The sequence below is a fragment of the Ochlerotatus camptorhynchus genome, unplaced genomic scaffold (genome assembly GCF_037179485.1).
Source record: "Ochlerotatus camptorhynchus isolate MF236.1 unplaced genomic scaffold, CSIRO-AGI_Acam_v1.1 ptg000045l, whole genome shotgun sequence".
NCBI classification, from domain to species: domain Eukaryota; kingdom Metazoa; phylum Arthropoda; class Insecta; order Diptera; family Culicidae; genus Ochlerotatus; species Ochlerotatus camptorhynchus.
Window position 1 is genome coordinate 1140234 of NW_027040536.1, and position 22129 is coordinate 1162362.

Sequence of the window (22129 nt, forward strand, 5' to 3'; positions counted from 1 at the left end):
ATGAGGCGACTCAGCATTAGCCGATCAATCATCAGGGATTTATTTATTGGGTTTACCTTTAGAAAGCCTTTCGTATTGTACGTAGCTCACGGTCTTTCCTGACAAGCACATGCGTTTATTGAGCACTAATGGCGATGATACGAGCTCCTGCGTCCATTTATGATTGTGATGTATGGAGGCGTCCTCTTATTGCTCCAGGAATGGCGGTCTGATCATGAGGGAGGGTGCATGCAACTATCCTGCAAAGAGCATGTTAGCCCACTGTTTTGCCTAGATCATGGCCTTGAATTTACCTTGAGAGACAGATCACGCTGATTACTCCTTCTGTCAATCAGGTGTGTGGTCCTCCTTCACGGGAACTTGATCTATCGCCACGCACTTTTAGCAACCACCGAAATTATTTCGCCAGCACTTTTGACGCCAACCACACGATAGTAGTGCTTTAACAAAAATACCCGTCCCATTGTCTACTACGGGTATTTGTTCTTGCAAAACGGCTGTGTGGACAGGAGCCGATCTCTTCCTATCGATGTATGTGATAACGCCGTGAGAGAGGATGTATAACAGATGATGAGTTGGGTAATTGGTTATCATAAACGGGATACACTTAAAGAAATTGGCGCATTTTGTCGGCATCATCTCGAATTTTTTGTAACAACATGTGAGCAATGTTTCATGCAAATCCGAGGTCGGGGTCGAGACAAATTTGACATTTTGTGTAGTGTATTGGATTGGAAATGCACAATATTATTTGGTGTTTCCTAGCAGATAATCATGTTGGTGTTTCCTGATTCAAAGAATGCTAAACATGGGCTGTCCATAGTTGGGCGTTGTTATGTAAGTATCCAAGTAACCATATAATTACAAGATAACTTTAAATGTAGGTTCAGAATGAGATAATGTCCCTGAGATATGGTTAGTTGGGTATTCAGATGAAACTATTACTTTAAAAAAACTAATCCTGGTTGTATCTCTTTTTCGTTTGCATGTAACAATATTTGATATTACTAACCGCACCGAGCGTTAACTTCGGGTGGTGAGCGAACCTAAAGAAGAAAAAGAAGATGAAAACACAGGATGAGTGGTACCATAGAGCCCCTTTTCGAAACGAGTATATTGTTAATGAACCTCGTCTACGATTCAAGGTTGGCTTCTATAATGATTGGTGTCACATAAAAGGTAAAATAGGTAGCACCATCTTCAGCACAATGTAAGTATTACTGACAATAATCATAGCTAGATGGTATTCAACCGGTAACTAGGATCAACTAGAGTCGGTGTATAATGAGTCACGCCAAGAGAAAAACAGTTGAACTCGCATCACGGTTTTCGAAAAATTCCCTTTCTTTTAACTTGGCAACAGAGGACTTCTACATCAACTTCAAATGACTTCTAGCGAGAAAAAATAATAGCGGCTGTAGTAAATCATTATATCAGTGATTTTGTCAAATTATCTTAACAAAAAATAGTAGAAATTCTCATTACTGATCATTACCAAACGTATCCCATGACAATTGAATGCTCACTGCGTGTTTATTATCATTTCTTCGATTATATTTTATATTTTATTGCAATACCTTTCGGGGACCTTTCATAGCATCGTAATGTTTGTTTACTTTGCACGATAGGTAGCTGGTTTGACAGTTCGATAGGAAGACTTGGCTTCAGTCTTGGCGTGACTCATTATACACCGACTCTAGGATCAACGATATTTAAACATGCGCATTAAAACTCCTTTGATTCTCATTTCTCTTATCCTTCACCTATGCATTCACGCGTCTATCACATATATTAGTCGAGAATGATTTCATAACTATAGTTGGCGTGTAGCTTGTTTGCGTACTTGAGATTTGATTATTGGGAAATTTGTGATTGAAAAAAATGGTTTACACGAGCTTCTAGCTTTACCATCAACCGGCGTAGCCCATTCACGCAATGCAAAATACACTCTAAATTCATTCTCACCTTTTTCATCACCACACAGCATGACAGAACCGTCCAAACTCACCACTCCTTTTTCCAATTCGAACACCATCACAACAAAACACCATGTGTGCACGCCTGCTATGCTATGCTTGCTCATACTCTCTTGTTTTGTACGGAAAACCCCTCTCTTGATGACGTTTCTTTGCTCCCTCAATTTTCATTCATGATATGATCGATGAACAACACTGATTCTCTCTATCTCACATAGTTCATAAAAGCTGGCTCTGGCTTAACTGAGTGGTGGTGGGTTTTTCTCGAACAGAATTTCAGTCTTTCGTGGTCGTCCGGTCGGTGAGGTTGTGCGTAATCCCGTTTACGGTCGTTCGGAACTTTCCCAACGCGCGGTGGAGAGGAACAAACGAAAATAAAAAAAGAGACAATTTTGGGCCATTCCGATTGCATTTGATGGGAAGTGTTTTGCCTTTATCCACTCACAACGCGGCGGTGCAGTGAAACACAACAACAGTGCGAAGAGATTTACAGTTTTGACATTAGCTCATCCCACGGTAGTAAAAGAAGCTAAACACTTTGTAAGCGAAAATTGTTCGTGAACGAAATTACGCGCTAGGGAAGCGAGTAAAAATATCCCGACGGCTGGTCTTCAGTCGGAGTGTATTGCAGATTGTGTATGACTTTTTTGACGTTTTTATTTTCCTCTCGATAAGGCAAAAAGCTAGCGGAGGTTGAATGTTTCTTGTGCGTGAATTGAGATAAGAGGCAATCGAAGCAAAGAGTGTTCGCTGGAATTTTATAGCACTCGAGACTCAGTCAGTGGGGGTCGTTTCGTTTGATAAATAATTCCAACAAAATCCATTCGGAAATTGACATTTCCTCCCGGGGTTTAACCAATTATCGGAAAGTTACGATAACATTGGCATAGGCATCCAACACACTAGATCGGATTAAATCAATTGCTGTGAAAAAAAGGTGATCGAGGGGCATTCGACGGATTAAGGGGATGATTTTTCGGCGATTGGGCAACCCCGGATAAGAGTAGTTGTCAAAAGACACGCAAAATAGCAGCTTATGAGAATCGGGAACGCGTGTGGTGAGTGTGGGTGACACAATCTGCAAGACAGTGGCGACGAGGACGCGACAACCGAAAAAAAAAACATTGAATGAAGTGGTGAGTTGGAGAAATGTGTTGTATTGGTGAGCAGCGGTGGCTCTCCCTCGACGAGATAGTAGTTGCACAACAACGTGAGTTTGATCCCTCAGCTCTCGCTCGCAATAACGTCTCGCGTGTATTGTTCCGATAGGCGAAAGCGATTTTTGAGTGTAAACAACAGACTCTTGTTTTATTTTGTCCAAGATCTAAGTAAAAAAAATTCGAATCTCCCACATATAATATGCGGAAAGTCCACTCATCCGGAGCAGAGCGAGAGTATAGTGAGGAAGAGTATGTCCAGCGAGCATTTTATGTTGCACAAGAGCAGGCCCTGAGATAGCTGTGTATACAGAGTGCGGTGTTGAAAAGTGACGTTTTCGAAATTGTTATCCATGTACACATATTGTGGGTGAAGAAAAATTTTTGTTTACCAATCTTTTGGAAAGTGTAATTTTCCGCGATCGTAATTAACGAGAGCAGTAGCAGCAGCAGCAGCAGCAGCAGCAGAAGAAGTGAAACGCGGAGGAAAACAACGAGTGATTGTCTGCGAATGACGACGGTCTTTTCTATTTACTGATAGTGCGCGGCAAGAGTTTTGTAGATTGTGGAGTAAAACGCAGACATCCGGAGATTTTTTTCAGGCGATTGTTTCACTTCGGTAAGTTTGACTTTGTGGGTTGTTTCTTTTTCGATCGAGTCGTCTTGATGTTCGTGTGAGTAGTATGTTGGAGAATGGAAAGGAATGTCTGAGGAAGGTTGTAGGCAAAGTCAAATGTGATGGCATTTTGATTATGGGCCCTCGGAAGATGGTAACTGGTGATGGTTTTAAAGCGTTTTACATCGTTTCCGGATGAAAACAGTTCTACAATGCCGTGCCTTTTGGGATCCTGCAGTTTCAGTCTAGCGAGACGAGCGACTTAACGTTATATTTTGGATTTTCAATGCCAGACGGCTTTAAAAAAAAAAATGCAAAAAAGGGGAAAATGAGAAAAAGTATGTCGGAAGGTAGATTTAACTTTTGTTTAGATTTCTTAAAAAAATTCTTCTCTTTACTTCTAAATGATTCTGTGTTAGAAATCATAGTTGGTGAGTGTTCTAAAATCCATCACAAACTGTTTAGTTACCCTAGAAGTGGGGTTTTTCCCCCTATAATCAATATTATGCTATAGTGTCTAGAGCAAAGTTGTAGAGAATATGGTCCTTTTTTTCATGGACGACCCTGCAACCAGATTTTTTGGCTATAACTTTGTTTGTGCATCCAAACAGCTAGAAGTCGTATACTGCCTATAATCGCATATCAGTCTCATATAGATTTTCGTCAGTTTTGAGAAAACGCTATCGACTATCAATTAGCATCTACTTTCATAATATGTGATAAAACTATCGACTTTTATAATGAAAAATGTGAAAACACTATCATTTGTCCCTACATGCAATGTAATCGCATATCAGTCCCATCCCGAAATTCAATCGTCAAGTTACAGTTCTGCTCTTTGAATTGTCATATTTTTCACAAATATAACAAAATATGTTAGCTTCATAGCAACTGATTTCAATTTGAAAAAATATCAATGATGATATCTATGATGTTTTCAAAAATATACGTGGAAATATCACTTCGTAACTTCGACTGCTATTCTCTCAATGCCTACTTTTTCCGTATGGGACTGATATACAATTATAGGCAGTATATCAATGCACAGTAAGAATCATAAAACACAACAGATTTAGTCAAAACTGCATATAAGAATGAATTTCATCGCATGACGTTTAGGTTTCATAGTATATAGTGCAAACTTTTGACCGTTGTATCATTTTTGCATCGTACAAGAGTACAAATGAAGCCGGCGCCGGTGGTGTAGTGGTAAGCGTGACTGCTTTCTCACCCCAATGGGTCTGGGTTCAATCCCAGCCGAGGTCGGTGGGATTTTTCTGAGGCAATAAAATCTCTGGTCACGTCTTCCTTCGGAAGGGAAGTTAAGGCGTTGATATCGGCCCATGGTGTGTTTGAATGGGTGCGATATCCTACGGAGGTGTGGAAGCTGCCTTCCTGCACATTCGATTGCGGTCAATGGATGGCAATCGATGTCCGTCGGTGATTGGCTCTAGATGGCGGAACAGAGACCTACGTTAAATAAAGGAATGAAGAGTAAAAATGAAATCGGATTATCTCGTATGACTTTTCATTCTCTGAATTTTCCTTAAATTTTCTCTGAAATTTTTTAAAGCTTATTTGAAATTTCTTGAACTACTCTGAATTTTTCTAAACTTTTCTAAACATTCCCTTAACTTTTATAGACATTCATCGAACTTCTCTAGATGTTTGCTGAACTTCTTAAGAACTTTTCAAGTCGTTCTCTCTGAACTTATATAGATTAGACCTGCTCATTTTAACAGAAATGTTCGAGATGCAACGGGTCAACCGTGATTACTGTTCCTTGTTGAACTTCTGTGCAAATTTTCAGCAAAATCGGTGATGATTTAGAGGTGCTTCAAGCTAATTTTATGTTTTTGAGGTAATTTACGGCTTATAATATTTGTATCTCGAGACTGAAACAACGAAAACTGTTGTAACAACTTTCATAGCTAAGCTTAATGTGTTATCTACCAACTTTGTGTGGAAAGTGAATTAATTGAAGTTTGACTTAGTTTCATGCTCAAAGATATCTTAAAAAGTGAAGAATTTTAAAGTATTTGTTCTACGAACTTTCCACCCATATGAAACAAAAATGTGTAATCTACGGCATAATGTTCCTTATACCGTTCTAGTAATTTCGTTCAAATATAGTTTTCGTGTAGATTATTAGATAAAAATCAGAAAAGAGGCCGTTATAGCTAAAATTCACAAGACAACAGAGCCAATAAAAGTTTCAATTAGATTGACAGATGTTGCATTGCTTTTCAATGACGACCAATGATTGTTTAATTGATAGATTAAATATTTAGAAATATGAATCCTCAGTAGTCGTTTCTTTTATCAAAGGCAAGTGTCACTCGAGCCATAACAGCAATTTAAAAAATATCGAACATTCCCTAAATGTTACCTGAACTTCTCTAGATGTACTCTGATAGGTGTTCCCTATACACAAACACTTTTCTCTACATTCTCAGAACTTCTCTAGATATTCTCTGTACTTCGCTAGACATTCTCTTGTCATTATATTTACATCTCTTGACGTCCACTGACCTTTTCTTGTGGTTCTCTTCACTTCTCTCGATGTTCTCTGACTTTCTTTGGATGTTTCCTGAACTTTTTTAAACGTTACCAGAACTGCTCTGGGAACGCCTTGACCATCTTCAGATTTACTTTGATGTTCGCTGAACGTCTCAAGATCTTCTCTGCATCTCTCTTAAGTAAATTTTGAACTAACATACATTTCCTAACCCTACCAGTTGTAAGGACGTGGCCAGGACAATCCTTAACTGTTGGAGCGGGATATGTCTTTATCTGGGAGGTAGTAATTATTTCCTACTTACTAATAGATATCCTCTTAATAGTTTTGAATTCGTACCACCTTCGATATTGTTCAACTGGTTCGATGTTAATGCTAATGCTAATGTTTACTGAACGTCTCAAGAACTTTCTGAACATTCTCTCAACTTCTGCTGACATTCGCTAAACATCTTTTAAAGTTCATTGAACTTCTCTCGACGTTGCCTGAAATTAATTAGATACCTAAATAGGAAGCTTGGCAAAAAAGTGCTCTGTTGATTCGTACTGTCATTGAAACAGCCGTCGCTCAATTTCAACTTCTTTTCAAAATGTGCATACTGCCGTACTCTAACGGAGCTATCAATTTTATTCTCTTCATAAATTTCTCTAGTTAATACATTTCGCACTAATTCTCATCTTGATATTAGTAATGCATATCCTTCTACCCACTTTTTTAGATGTTCCCTGCACTTCTCGAAATAGTCTGTGAAATTCTAAAGAAGTTTATAGAATTTATCTTAGCTTCTGTAGATGCTTCATTAACTTTTGTAGACGATCTCTGAACTTCTCTAAATGTTATCTGAACTCAACATGTTCTCTGGACTTTTCTCAAAAACTTTTCTAAACGTTCTTTGAAATAGTCTAGATGTTCTCTGAACATCTTTAGATGTTTCCTGAACTTCAAAAACATTTTTCTAAACATTCTCTGACCTCCTCTAAATGTTCCACATGAACTTCTTTAGATAATTCTTTATAATTCCTTAACGTCTCATGATGTTCTCTGAACTTCTATAGACATTCTCGTTAACTGAACTTCTCTTGACGTCCGCTGAACTTCTCTTGACGCTCTCTTCCCTTATTTAGATGCTCCCTGAACTTCTCAATATGGTCTGTGAATATCTCAACAACTTTGCTAGACGTTCTCTTAACATTTTTAGATGTTCTCTGAACGTCTCTAGGTGCTTTAACTATTTATATGTTTTGTATCAATTCTGCGTTAAGTCAACGATTTACATAGTTGAAGATGCTAATTTCAAATAACAGACTAAAGTGGTAATTTTTATACGATAGATGAGAATATGAAAGTATAGAGTTGATAGTTACGTTAGAGTACGGCAGTGTGAAAATTGTATATGGAGAGTAGAAAGCGAGCAAAGACAATTTTTTAAGAAGGTACAAATCGGTTTGATCATCTCTCTTTACCAAACTCCAAAATTTTCTGAACTTATAACTTATAACCCGCCATCACTGGGGGGAATACCCCTCACCATCCCTCTCCAACGAGGGAGTTTGGTAAAGAGAGATGATCAAACCGATTTGTACCTTCCCAAAAAGTTGTCCTTGCTCGCTTTCTACTTTCTATATACAATTTTCACACTGCCGTACTCTAACGGAACTATCAACTCTATACTTTCATCTCCTCATCTATTGTATAAAAATTACCACTTTAGTCTGTTATTTGAAATTAGCATCTTCAACTATTCTCTATGTGTTTTCTTTAGGTGTGCCCGATTTTTCAGATTTATCTGATTTGCTGTAGTTCTGCACATGCTCCTCGAACTTATCCAAATGTTCACTGATTTTTTTCTAGATGTTCCAAGGACGTAGATGTTCTCCGTACTTATTTAGCTGTTACCTGAGCTCCACATGTTCTCTGAGCTTCCCAAGAACTTTTATAGACGTTCTTTGAAATTTTGTAGATGTTCCAGATGAACTTCCCTCGATAATTCCTTAACTACTAAATATGTTCTCTGAACTTTTCTAAGCATTCTCGTTAACTGAACTTCTCTTGGCGTTCCCTTTTTTAGATATTCCCTGAACTTCTCATGAACTTTTCTAGATTTTCTTCGAACTTCTTTAGATGAACTTCTCACGAACTTTGATAGGATTTTTCTGAACTTCTGATGATTCCCGATCTTCTCTAGATGTTCACTAAACTTCTGTACACATTATCTAAACTTCTTTACATGTACCCAGTTCTTTGAAATTCCTAAAAAACTAAACATTTTCATTGAACTTCTCTAGATGATATCTGAAATTTTGAGGCTTGCGACGAACTTTTCTTAACTTCAGAAGAGCTTTGAGAACTTCAATGTTAGCTATCAAATTTCAAAGAAATTCTGCTAATTCTGCTAATTTCGCAAATTCTGAATTTTTATTTCAGAGCAGATAATAAACACAGATCTTGAAATAAGTTTGCAAATCACAAATCTCAAAATGTTGAAGATGCTCCAGAAAATTTATAAAAACTTCTGACAGGTTTAGATGTTTGCTCTGCGAACTTATTCTTGCTTATTTTACGTCGGTTTCTGTTTGGAACACGAGTGCCAATCATCGGCGCGATCTCTTTGAACTTGGTGAACTTTTTTAGATGTTCCTTTAACTTCTTCAAAAAAATCTTTGAACTTCTGTGTAGTTTTGAGAACATAATTGAAACTCAGAAAGTTTTAGCGAAATTCAGCAAATTTCAGAGAAACTTAGTTGATTTCAGCGATGCCCAGAAAACTTCAGTGAAGTTTAAATAATTTCTACAGAGCTTAAAATGTTCAAAAATTCTCCGAAGAGCTCAAGGAACTACAGAAAAGTTCAGAGATTTTCAGGTAAGTTCTGGTAACTTGTTGAACTCTTCTTGATGCCCTTGAATTTCTTTTATTTATTTTTATGATTTATGACGAGTTTAGAGCGCTTCTCGTAAGTTTAGCAAATTTTGGAGAAGTTCAGCAAAGATCAGCAAAGTTCAGAAAATTTCCGAGAATTTGAAAAAAAAAATGCAGAGATGTTCAGTGAATTTCTGAGAAGTTTAGATAATTTCAGAGATGCTCAGGAAATTTCAAAGATTTTCGTTTGCTTTGAATTGCTTGAAAAGTTCAAGAATCGACAAGACAACGAATACAAGTTATGTTAACTCGAACTCTCTGGATGTCTCTGAATTTATTATAAAGTTCATTGATTGTTTTTATAATAGTCTATTAAACACATTGTAGGTCATTTGTAACTTGCCCGGACATGAGATTCGCGAATTTCTCCTCACAGGCCTTCGCTGGTCGGTATTTTTTTAACTACGGAACTGTTCGGAAGAAGTTTGAGTATCAGTTAAAAATGCAGAAATTAGAAATTGTATCCCGCAATTGTGCAGACTTTGGTCTGTTAACTCAATTTAATGGTAAAAAAATGAAATTCGTCCACTTTATTGATTTCTTACCTGTAACAGTCATTTGAAAGTTTACCAACTTTTACAGCTTTCAAAAACCACGGTAAAATTTTAGTTTGAGGAATTCACAAAGTTCAGCAAACTTCAGTAAAGTTCAGAAATTTTCAGAGAAGTTCAGCAAATTGCAGAAACTTCTTTCAAATTCAGACAAGCTCCGAAAATTTCAGTTATCTTCAAATAAGTTTTGAAAAGCTCATGTTGATCTAGAGCCCCACAATTGTTCGAGGAACTTCAGAAATGTTCAGATTCATCTGTTAACTTCTTCTTCTTCTTCGCATTTCAAGCTTATTGCATATCGCATATTAGCTTATTGCGAGCTCTTTTTAAGTTTACTGTTCTAGATGCACTTCCACAGTTATTAATTGAGAGCTTTCGATGCCTGTACCATTTTTGCATTGGATAATTTTGAGGCAAGTCAAATCATACTTCTATGCCTAGGGAAGTCGAGAAATTTTCCAACCCGAAAAATTCCTAGACCGGACCGGGAATTGAACCCAGCCACCTCCAGCAGGGTCTTGCTTTGTAGCTGCACCTTTACCGACTGAGCTAAGGGAGGTCCCATCATCTGTTAACTTGCTCATCTTATTTGAACTTCTTTAAAAACTCCTGATAAGTTGATAAACCTTCTCAGTTCTGTAAATTTCAAAGAAGTTTAGAAATTTGCAGAGTAGATTAGCAAACATTAGAGAGATTAAGCCAAATTTTGAGAAGCTCCGAAATTTTCACATACCTTCATGAAAGTTCTGTTAAGCTCTAGAAACTCCAAAAGACTTCAACGAACTTCAGATGAGTTTAGAGATTTTCAGGAAAGTTCTGTTAGTTGTTGAATTCCTCTAGATGTCGCAGAATTTCTTTAAAAATATCCTGATATTTTGAGAAATTTCGAGAAATTCTCAGAAGTTCTGTAAATTTTAGAGAATATTTAGAATGTTTCGTAGAAGTTCAGGAAACTTCAGTAAACCGCGGAAGATGCTTAACTGCAAGTAGGTCCCAGGGCTTGTCTGTATTTGTACATTTTGAATGATGCACACTAGTGATGCCAGTTGTGATGTAGCGGACCAAAAGTTTGTTGGAATTTAACTAATGGCCAAAATGAAATAATTCTGTAGTTTAGAATTATGGTTTTAACTATGAATTGTTTTTTTCTAAATAATTGAGTCTAATGTGTGCAATTGGCTTGATCAAGTGGCGATTTTCTTTTCTTCAGATCAAGACGATGAAGTTTTGAAGAAGACCACGATATTTACTATCTGCACGCTGGATCAACATGTAGTCATGCTAGAGGGATAGAACTTCATTTAATTTTCATAAAAACAGAGCCATCATAACAGATTATCGGGAAAGCCCTTTGTGATATGGGATCTGCTAGAAGAAGAAAATTGGAAGACCATGATCCACTCACGTTCTGGAACAATCATCACGAAGAGCATCCACAAGAGAGTAGTCGTAGTGGCCACAGTGGCTGGGTGAATATACGATAAACAACAAGATAAGAATATCAAGGCTCAACTACTACGGGCACATCCAGGCGGAATTTTGAAAACGGCACTCAAGTACAGAATACCAGAACCCAAGAAAATTGTATTCGACAGGACGTGGAGAGGAGCAAAATTCTCATTGAAGTATGGCAGGATATAGCACTAGAAAGGAGCAAGTTCAAACAAACCACTAAAAATCTGTATAGTAGCATGGTGGAGTCGGATTTTGAAACTAGCAGCGACTTTGACTGGGATAGTGTAACAGAAGATTCTGGCGAAGAAGTCGGTCCGATGCAACGACAATAACAACCCACAAAGCATCCCCAGTAGACTGATGCAAAATTTGACTTTTTCGCTCCACAGTGCTTAAATGGTTTCAAATCGGGTCCTGATTAGCCTCCCAAAGTTAAAACTCATTTGGTTAGAAACAGGCTTCGCACAAGCCATTTGAAGTTTACATGTAAATTACTATGGGAAATCTCAACTTTTTGTTCGTTGCCTTCTAGTCTTTTTCCATATTGAGCTGCGAAACAGTTCGATAACCATTCTTATAGAAAGTTTTCTCAGCTACAACTTTGCTGAAGATCATTTCTATGTAAAACGAGACAGGAAAAAGTTATTAATTATTTAAGAGATTGCTAAACTTATGACATGATCAAGCAGCTGCTCTGTAGGCAACACTGTATTTTGCAGTGTGACATAGTAGGCATGATGTTTGTGTCCTATCAACGCCCCAGAAACACCAATGTTGCCTGCTGAGCAGTTGATTGAGCACGAGCGCATTGAACCATTGATAACTTTCGATCCTTGCATTTAATCAAAAAGTGGTCTTCAGCAAAGTTGTAGCTGGGAAAATTCCCTACAAGTACAGTTGAAAGTTTTTGAAGCAGACCGATATGGTGAATTATTAGATAGACATGAACAAAAATCTTGGTTTTACCATAGTAATTCCCATACAAACTTCAAATGGTTTGTGCCATCTCAGTTACTCACCAAATGGGTTCAATTTTTAAGAGGTTAGTCAGGATCCGATTTGGAATCGTTTAAGTATTGTGGAGCGAAAATTTCAAATTTTGCATCACTCTAATCCCCAGTCAACCCAGTGATTTAGCAACACAACAAGCCCAGAATTTCATGGGTAACATGCTACCCCAAGAGATCCCTATTCAAATGTGTAAGCAGTGATTTTTTAACAATCATTGGTTGTCTCTTCTGGCGTTCGAGTAGAGGATCTATTGGACCGAGCAGGCGCAGACAACTGACACATCCTGTGGTCCGGCAAAAAAATCTTTCCTCAGATTTCTTCTAACTTCCTTCATGAGTAGTGCCAAAATTCACATTTCTGGATTCCCGGGATTCGACTTCCTGGAAATAGGTTTTTGTTCAGAAACCATGACCTATCCAGAGGAGCCAGTAGACACTTCCGAAGGAAGCTGATAGAAACTTCCGGAAGATGTTGGTAGTAACTGCCGGGAATAGTAAAAATCAATTTCCAGGGGAACTCTGAAAAAATTCCCGGGAAGTTTGAAGACTGTGGTGCACGAAATAAAAGATGTGTCCATTATTTGTTAAATTAAATACGGTGCGCATATAATGTTATGCTTACGTCACCGATACGCTGTATCGAGGCACCACGCCACGTCAAGTGCACTGCAGTTCAATCGATCGCTGAGTACAAAGTTCTATACGCGAAGTATTGATTATTTTGTCACGCTGACTTCAGCATAAGTCGCTCCAGAAGTCTCCCCATTAGAACCCGTGCCAACGAAATTGATTGATAAAGGAGTTGTGTCTATTCAGTACAAGTACTTATAGCCTCTACGCTCTTATTAGGGACCTCTCTGGGTAGTCCCCGTTTGATACCGGTTAGGTTCCCTATCTAACTGTCCATTTGGTGGACAGTCTCTCTCTCTCTGGAGACTGTTTAAAATGACAGTCTAGTCAGTCCGCCGTCGATGCCGATCTGAAGACGGATTTACAATAACAGACTTTCTATCACCAGACGCTTCCAGGGGAATCCAGATTGTCTTTAAGTTAAGTAGGAAACTACTACCATGTGAAGTCAGAAGAGTCTTCCGAGGGAAGTCAGAAGAAAATAAAATAAGTAAACAAAAAATCCCGGAGATGTACCGGAGGACGAAGCTGGAAAAACTTTTGGGGGAAGTAGAAATAAATTTCCTGGAAATGTTGAAAGAATTTTTATTGTAAAGTAAGAAATGCTTCGAGACGAATAAACTTCATAGCGAAGCCGGAGCAAGCTATGCGAATTTTTTGGAGGAAGTTAGAAGAGTCTTCCTGGAAAAGTTGGAGGGAATTATTGGGAGTCATAAAGCAACGGCAGTCACAGAGACTTCTGGGGAAGCCGGTACAAACTTTCAGAATAATTCAGAAGAGTCTTCCGTGGGAAGTCAGAAGAAACTATCGGGTGAAATGGGAAATATCTGCCGCTTCCAGAGGAAGCCACTAGAAATTCTGAGGGAAATCAGAAGATGCTGTTGGAATGGAAAGTTTGAAGGAACTTCCGTTGAACGATGGAATAAATTTCCGGAGAAAGTTGGGGAAAGATTGAAGATTCTTCCAAGATAAGTTGGAAAATACTTCTGGGAGATGTTTCAAGAAACTTTCTTGCAAAGTCGAACGAAACTTCCGAAAGAAATCATAAGAACCCTTCCATAGAATCTGGTTAAAATCTTCAAGGGGAAATTGGAAGAAACTTCCAGAAGATACCAGAGCAAACCAGAAAAAAAAACATCCGGGAGGAAATCGTGCAAATCTTCTGGGTGTAAGCTAAACATTACAATCTCAATGTTTTATGCTGAATAAGTTGACTGGCAGGAGTACTAGTTCTAACATATTACTTTCGAATATTATATTTGGACATTGGATAACAATATTTCTTGATTCAAGGAAATTCCCGGGAAGAGGCATCAACTGTTTTCCGATTCCCTGGTAGCCTGAAATATCCGGAAAATGGATAGACTATTCATGAATTTCATCTAATTACTTCCGGCAGTTTCTTCTAATTTCTTTTGAAGGATTCTCCAGAGAGCGTTCGGAAGATTCGGTATTCCGCTATTTTTTCTGTGCTCCGTTGCAAGTGTCTTAAAACTAGTTCCGGAATTTTGTACTGAGGATTCTTGGAATTTTCCTCCTAACTTTCTCCCATCATCCATTGGAACGTTATTCTGTCTTTCCTTGTAAGATTTTTCTGGAAGATTCCTGCAACTTCTCCTGGAAGTTTATAGCCGGTTTTTTTCAGACATGCTCTGAAAGTCTCTTGCGACTTGCCCCGGCAGAGTGTCTTCCGTTTTGGATATTTTTCTCCCGTAGAGTCATTTAGCTTCCTCTGAAAGTATCTTTTAGCTTCTTCCAGAAGTTTTTTTTGACCTCTCTGGAAGCTCTTTCCAACCTCTACATAAAGTTTCCACCGGCTTCCACTGAAAATTTAATTTTATTTATTGATTGTTCTTCATGAAGTGAAATTCCCGGAAATAGAATATTTAGTATTTTTCCGGAAAAAATATATTTATAACATTGGGAAACTAGATTTTTAGTAAAATTTGTGGAAATTGATTCGGTGGATGTCACTGGTATTTCAATAAAAAATATTTTTTTTAATCGTCATTTTTACAAAACCTCACCCCTAGACAAAAATCCTAGCTGCCCACTGGTACGGTCTATACATATGTTATGAATGATCTCTCAAAACCTGTCCACTAGGTTTGTCCCTTAGTAAATTTGAGTTTTCTGAATCTTAGTTTGCTACAAGAAATGATCAGATAAGACAGTGCTCAATGCAATCAGCTTCCTGGATGAAACATTTGTTTAGACATGATTTAAATACAGGCAAACAGGTTATACTTATGAAATGAACAGTAATGCTCCATTGTAAGGCATTCCAGTGCTACCCTCCGGCTTAACAAGTATGATCAATTTAAGGTTGAGTTTTCCAAAAAATCACACCAACATTTTTTGTCTGTAATTAGCCAAGTTGTCGAAGAAGAGTCGGAATCTTAAAAACCAACACGTAATCATTAAAGTGACAGTTGAATTTCAAAGATAATTCCATCCAATTACCACACATCCATCTTGCATGTCGTCAATATAATCTTAAGCGCTCGGTATTGCCCAAGCCACTACTGTTCACACGTTTTGCGGCTTTTTTTTCTACCGACATCAAACGAAAAGGGAAAAATATCGTAAACTTAAGACTAGGGCTCATAATGGAGCATATTTTTCCTCGGTGTAAAGATTAAGATAAGCCACCCGCAAGATGTTTGTTGAATGATTGTGGCAGATAGGTGTGCCTGTGTGTGTTTGTATGTGAAGTAAGTCGGATGGCTTATCTGCAAGAGTATGGTCGCCAATGGGCTTGTTTGCTGCTCATAAATATGTAAACGATTAACGACATATGATTAATTCAGCGAAGTAGCGGTAACTTAAGTGCGTTATTGTCGTTGATTTCAAAGAACTAAGTTTCTTAAGGTGAGAAATATACTAATTTCTGAAGTGGGTCGTCGTAGTCAGTTTAATCAACTTCCTTCATGTACCTATATCTGGAATTATTACAAACGAGCTACAGCATGATTGCTATTACCTCATCCCTGCTCATTAGTGGAACCGATACAGTGCACGAGTGCTATGAGTGACGACACGTTTTGCCCTTTCAAAAAATCACTCAAACTAAGCAATTCCAAGCATCTCAGCATAACGTGGTTGAAAATGAGGAAGATAGTTTGACATTTTGGTTGGGTATGTTGTCATCGCTTTGCTGCTGAGGGTCCTAAAACTTAAAGTAACATTTCAAATCATGGCAATTAGCCACTAATCGGAAATCTGAAGCACTCTACCAAATACTAGAGCGGGAAACAAACGAAAGCATAGGTTTTCCGCCCATGTTTCCTGGAAGGTACCCCACACGCTGGAATACCTTCAATTAATCCATCGCTTGTCGATGATTACCACTGTTTAAGCCACTCCCCCTCGGGGCCTTCCCGACCTTTCAAGAGTCCCTCGATAGGTTTTACAACCGAGCCCAAGCAGCACTTTTCCACCGAGGTCTCACAAGCATGCATCAATCTGCCAAGAGAAGCGCACTTCATCACCATCTCAGACTTGAAGAGCTTAGCAGCAGCGCTTTCATCTGGTTACTTGTACCTCCTATTGGTAGAAGGTACCGATCTGTGCTATCGGGTAACCGCACACATGTTTTCTCAACATGCCTATTTTTTTTCTCTTCTGAGTCACTACCGCAGCTTAACTTTTCCCCATTAATCCATCTGATGAACACGCGCGCCGGCTTATTTCTAATGATGAATATGAAGGTACACGCCCGTAAGAAGAGAGCCCAACGGCAGCCCTTGGCTTAATATCTTCTTTTAGTGGCTCTAATGGGATCTTGCGCATAGCTTTCTGAGGTGTAGGCCGAAAAATTGCCACCTCCGGCTGAAGTGGTTGGGTGGTGCAGGTGATTGCAGTGCTGTGATGGAGTCCATCTGATGGAATTTGGGTTTGTGACTAATTATAGAGTTTTATGTGTTTTAGAAATGGAAACACAGCAAGTTAAAGTCTGATTCACGAGATATGCTTAAATTGGATGAACAATCCATGAAGGTTGTGGTAAATATTCCACATTTTGGATTTAGTTTGAATTTATTCGAACCATCAAGAAACGTGGAGAACTTTGTCTTATAGGAGAGAGCCGGTTGCAATGAGGCACTTTTCAAATTGTATTGACAGTTTATTGAACAATACATGAGCAAGAATCGATAACTAACTGATAACATATGAGTTATCGAAATATTTTGTAAACCATCAAATGAATACCAAAACAAGAAAACGTGATCTTTTAGTTTCGAGACAACAGCACCATCGCAGTAGGCCGCGCTTGAAAGCTGACGTGTTTTTCTTTTGCTGCGTATTTTTCGTCAGCGAATGAGTCAAGTGTTCATAAAGTTATAATTTAATGATATATCGTGTGTTGTCTTGAGTGACTCGGTTGACTTCGAATCTAACCTCCAAAATCTACAACGCAGCTTCAGTTTCATTGTTCGGTGTCATAAATTGCCTCCCGGGAGCACGGTTATCCGAGTTCGGATGCCACATTTTAGACGTGTAGTTCTGTTCTGTTGAGAGATTCGTCACTGTGGGCTAGTTTGGAAACGGAAACGTGCTGATAATGTGTCCGTCGCGAGTTTTGGTGGTGATTCGGTGGCCGAAGTTGCCAATGATGATCTACAGATCAGCGAAATAAATCGTAAAAACTAAATAGGGCTGCACAAATATGACTAAACAATTGATGTGCAGGATTTTTGGACTGCGTACAATCAAAATCACGTAATTAATGCATCCAGTTTCAAGCGAATAATACAGATAATACATGCAACAAAAAACTAAGCTCCTTAAGAAAAATAGGTCAAACCGTGCCCATACTTTCTGAAACACCCTACTTTTAATTATATTTGAGTACGCTCAAGCTATTCTCAAGCACGGGTTTTGATCTTTAACTGACTTTTCGGTTTGTTTGGAACTCTTTTAAGAATGTCAAATTCTATTATTTAACTAAACTAATAGTATTAGTTGATAATGATACTTGTTACTCGTTATAGTGTTCATCCTAAAGTTGTTTGATTAAAATAGTGAAGTTTCATAAAAAAATGGTACCGTAGGGCTCGAAATCCGGAAACTTAGTTCACAAAACCGGTCATTTTTAAAAGTTGATTATTACTGCTTACTATTGCGGTCCTCAAACAGCCTAGATTATCGAACCGTCCAGTATTGGGTGAATTACGGAACTCTAAAGATTTCTTCATATTATTTTTGATACACTGCAGTTGGTGTACACAAAAATGCTCATTCGTCTATTTTTTTCATTGGATTTTCTATTTTACGTTAATAACTTGGTAGTTTATTACACACAAAAAATCCGAAGAGACTTACTTCGATTGAGCTGGAAACACGAGTGTTATAATCCTGGACACGTCCTGATGATATCTAGAACTAACTCTAAGCAAACATGGGAAATTCGATTCACATACGCGGACACCACCGGAACAAAATTGTTATCGTTTGTTGCTAAAGGGTGATACGGTCAAAATTTGGTCAATATCAACTTGACGTATTTCTTTCAATTTTGCATTTAAAAAGCCTGAACACCCCTCATTTTGAAGGTGTGTATGTAGAATGTTGCTCCTATTTTGATTTTGGAATTCACTCTTCAGTTGTCAAAATGCCGTCCAAGCAAGAAGAGCAGCGTATCAAAATTTTGCTCGCGCATCGCGAAAATCCGAGCTACTCGCACGCAAAGTTGGCAAAATCGCTAAAAGTTGCCAAATCAACCGTTACAAATGTAATTAAAGTGTTTGGGGAACGTTTGTCGACAGCCAGGAAGTCTGGATCGGGGGGAAATCGTAAACCGGAAGCCGCTGAGACGACAAAGAGAGTTGCCGGTAGTTTCAAGCGAAACCCTAACCTCTCTCTCCGAGATGCCGCAAATAAGCTGGGTGTATCGTCTACAACCGTGCATCGAGCCAAAAAACGAGCCGGACTATCGACTTACAAGAAGGTAGTGACTCCAAATCGCGATGATAAACAAAATACGACGGCCAAAGCGCGATCCCGGAGGCTGTACACGACGATGCTGACGAAGTTTGACTGCGTGGTAATGGATGACGAAACCTACGTCAAAGCCGACAAGCAGCTTCCGGGACAGGAGTTTTATACGGCAAAAGGAAGGGGAAAGGTAGCAGATGTTTTCAAGCACATGAAACTGTCAAAGTTCGCAAAGAAATATCTGGTTTGGCAAGCCATCTGTACCTGTGGCTTGAAAAGCAGCATTTTCATAGCTTCCGGGACTGTCAACCAAGAAATTTACGTGAAAGAGTGTTTGAATAAACGTCTGCTGCCTTTCCTGAAGAAACACGGTTGTTCCGTACTGTTTTGGCCGGATTTGGCATCTTGCCATTACGGTAAAAAGGCCATGGAGTGGTATGCCGCCAACAACGTGCAGGTGGTTCCCAAGGACAAGAACCCTCCCAACACGCCAGAGCTCCGCCCAATTGAGAAATACTGGGCTATTGTCAAGCGGAACCTAAAGAAGACCAAAAAAACTGCTAAGGGCGAGCAGCAGTTCAAGGCAAACTGGCTTTCTGCGGCGAAGAAGGTGGACAAGGTGGCTGTACAAAATCTGACGGCAGGGGTCAAGCGTAAGGCCCGGCAATTCGGATTTGGAAAAGCGGAAGCCTAACTGAATATTTTTCCTGAATTTTATACTAATTGAACTTGAAAAAGAAATTTAATTTGATTTTTTAAATAAACGATTTCACCGATTTACACGCATTTTCCCTTGACCAAATTTTGACCGTATCACCCTTTAACTCGAAGCAAACATGGGAAATTCGATTGTTATCGTTTGTTGCTAAATTTAATTTTGCTGCACTCCATCCATCAAGTGACTCTAAACGTAGACTTGGAACAAACCAAAAAGGGCAAGAAACTGAAAGAAAGTGAAAAAAGGTTGTGTGTCGAATGCAAATCCTATTGAATGCATAATCATTGAAAGGTGAAGATCGTAGATGTTTTTGGCTCGGTTAGACAGGTGTCCACTGGTGTGGTGGCGATATGACAGGTGCCATACCGCTGCCACGACAGTACACTCTATACACCCAACCAGGAAAGGTAAGATTCTATTACACATTTGCATAAAAAGTATGCAGAATTTGAAATGTTTCGTGACATGATCAGATTCCGTTATGTTTTTAAAATAATTTTTTAATTTTTATATTAGCTTATTTTTCGACGAAAGATTATGCATTCTGCAAACTGGGAGAAAGACTTGGATAAACTTGTGAATATCCATAACAAATCGGGAAAAATATACTTCGCTCTCTCTTGGAGAAATAAAATGTTGAACCTTGAGAAAAATGCAAGACCTTTGGACTACCTAGACTAGATTTTCAGGATACAGTCACTTTGAAGAACTAGGGGGGCTCATCGATTAAAATCTCCTTTTATGATTTTTTTTTTGTAATTGAATGTGCAGGAAGGCAGCTTCCATACCTGCGTAGGATATCGCACCCATTCAACACACATGGGCCGGGACCACCGGCTTTACTTCCCTTCCGAAGGAAGACGTGACCAGAGATTTTTATGCCTCAGAAAAATTCCACCGACCTCGGCTGGGATTGAACCCAGACACATCGGGGTGTTAGAAAGCAGTCACGTTTACCACTACACCACCGGCGCCGGCTATCATTAGAGACATTAACCATATTAGGATTATTTTAGACTATTTTTTCCAATCAATTTTGAGCAGATTTTAGAATGAATACTAGAGAAAACACCAAGGTATTTTTGAAAAAATGTCCTACGGTGTTTTGCGATACACTCTAGAAGGGTTTGACTAGAACTCCAAGTCACTTGTGTGCGTTCAGAGTATTTTAAGTATGTTAAGTAGCTTGGCGATTGTAAAGAAGATTACAGGTTCCGTGAAAAATACCAAGGGAATTGTGTGAGGAGTTCTAAGGGAATTCCGAGGATTTTTCAAGGGCATCTCGAAAACGATTTCAAAAGAATTTTAAGAAGAATCCCTAGTAACTTTCAGAAGAATTTAAAGGATAACTCCAAGATAGTTCTGAGCAAAACTTTGGGCCATTTCTGAGGTGATTTACATGTGAATTTTAAGAAAAATTCAAGCGAATGTGTATCAAATGGAAGGAAGTTTCAGTGAATTCTTAGAAAATGTGTAAAATTCAAAGAGAATCTTAGGATAAATTTCATTATTGTGTGGAGTGTTCTCAGAAAATTTCTGGACTGCTATAATTAAATTTTCTAGAAAATTTATGGTAGAAAAATTATGCACAGATCTCATCTGAAAGGAAATCTTTGTGAACAATCAATTAAAATTCTGTAAAGTTTTAGGCGAATTTTCATTGACAAATCCAAATTCAAGATCCAGAAAAATGCTGTTGTCTTCTTAGAAATGACTAATTTAATCTAGTGATGTCTTAGGATCAATCGCATTTGGTTTTATGCTTAAAAAATATTCGTGAAAAAACCTAATCGCTAATTGGGATATGCTGGTCACCATGACTGGTCAAAATTGCTTGTACGGTGCAGTCCATTGCAAGAACTGTCATTACATTTGATATATGAAACATATGCAGATGATTTTAAAAATTCAACCTTACATTGGATGTAAAAGGATTTTTTTGTGCGTGTACAATTACTTCAAAAAATCCAGAAGGTTAAAATTTCATAAAAATTTAAAGCATAGGGGAATGTCGGCCTAAATGCTCCTAATTTAGGCCTATACTATAAGCAATCTCTTCCAAAATATGTCGCCATTTCTAACAAAATTGGGACTTTGGCAATGAAAATGGACACACATTAATTATAAATTCGTCACAGTTTCGAGTGAACTACTAAAGCATAGAAAAAATGGAGAATTTTTTACAAATTATTAACATTTGATAAAATTTGTATTAGCATTTGAATACAGGTATGAAGTAACAAAATAAAATAAATTGCTCAAAACTTTGAATGAAATAGATCACAATTTTAGCGAAATCTATTGCTTTCTTCGAAATTAATCACAACTTCCAACATAATTGAATGAAAATCTGATGCAAGCTCCAAGGAAATTTGCACAACTTTCGATCATTTTCAACAGAATTAGAACATGATCACAATTTTCACAAAAAAAATTGTCTCAAATGAACATTTTTATTTATTATTTTCAAATCCGAACCGAAGTAATAATAAAGTAAGCAAAAAAGTCTGCGCATTTTTTGTATAATGCATGGATTACGAAATTAATTAATTTATCTTTATTAGGGAGGCTTTCAGCCTTGGGCTGGTTCGCCTCCAATGGATTACGAAAGTGCTTTCGAATAATGTTGAATGATTTATTAATG

The 22129-nt window shown here is 38.2% G+C and overlaps 1 protein-coding gene across 2 annotated transcripts in view; it reads left to right on the forward strand.

Moving 5' to 3' along the window:
• Window positions 1-2274: 2274 nt before the first annotated feature.
• Window positions 2275-22129, forward strand: part of LOC135715142 (beta-1,4-glucuronyltransferase 1) — a 202348-nt gene continuing 182493 nt past the window's right edge. The window contains exons 1-2 of one of the 2 annotated variants that reach the window (XM_065238542.1): window positions 2275-3112; window positions 3346-3752. The gene's annotated coding sequence lies outside the window, so the exon portion shown is untranslated. The remainder of the gene's footprint in view (window positions 3113-3345; window positions 3753-22129) is intronic. The other variant, XM_065238550.1, reaches the window with a different exon arrangement.